Here is a 341-nt window from a genome sequence, read left to right as displayed (position 1 = left end):
CGGGGGGCCGGGACGGGGGCCGGGACGACGGCTGGGGCGCCGGGGTCGCCAGCTCCTCGCCCACCTCCCTCCCTGTGGGAGCAGAGGAGGAGGGGAAGTGACTGCGGAGTTGATGAACTTTGCACATCCAGAAACGCCATTTTGATTCCTTTTCCGGAACAAGTTTGCATCTCTCCTCGTTCTCTCCCCGAAGCCCACCGGTGCCCCCGCATCATGTCTAGAAGCCCTGCGCCCTGCCCGGCAGTAAGTACGTGCCCCGGGTTCCGGCTCGCGGTCCTTGGGTGGCAGCAGGATGTCTGGGGCACAGCCGGGGCGACCTTTTAAAGAACTTTTGGGGATGG

At 64.5% G+C, this 341-nt stretch overlaps 1 protein-coding gene across 1 annotated transcript in view; it reads left to right on the top strand.

The window, feature by feature from the left end:
• Positions 1-6: 6 nt before the first annotated feature.
• The window catches only part of RREB1 (ras responsive element binding protein 1), a gene marked incomplete at its 3' end in the record, with an annotated part of 150,604 nt that continues 150,269 nt past the window's right edge, over positions 7-341 (top strand). Inside the window, 1 exon segment of the mRNA XM_021711702.1 lies at positions 7-247.

Source organism: Carlito syrichta, unplaced genomic scaffold (assembly GCF_000164805.1).
Source record: "Carlito syrichta isolate Samal-C Ts95f unplaced genomic scaffold, Tarsius_syrichta-2.0.1 Scaffold302456, whole genome shotgun sequence".
Taxonomy (NCBI): Eukaryota; Metazoa; Chordata; class Mammalia; order Primates; family Tarsiidae; genus Carlito; species Carlito syrichta.
Note: the sequence above shows the minus strand (reverse complement) of the source record. Positions and strands in the feature narration are given on the sequence as shown.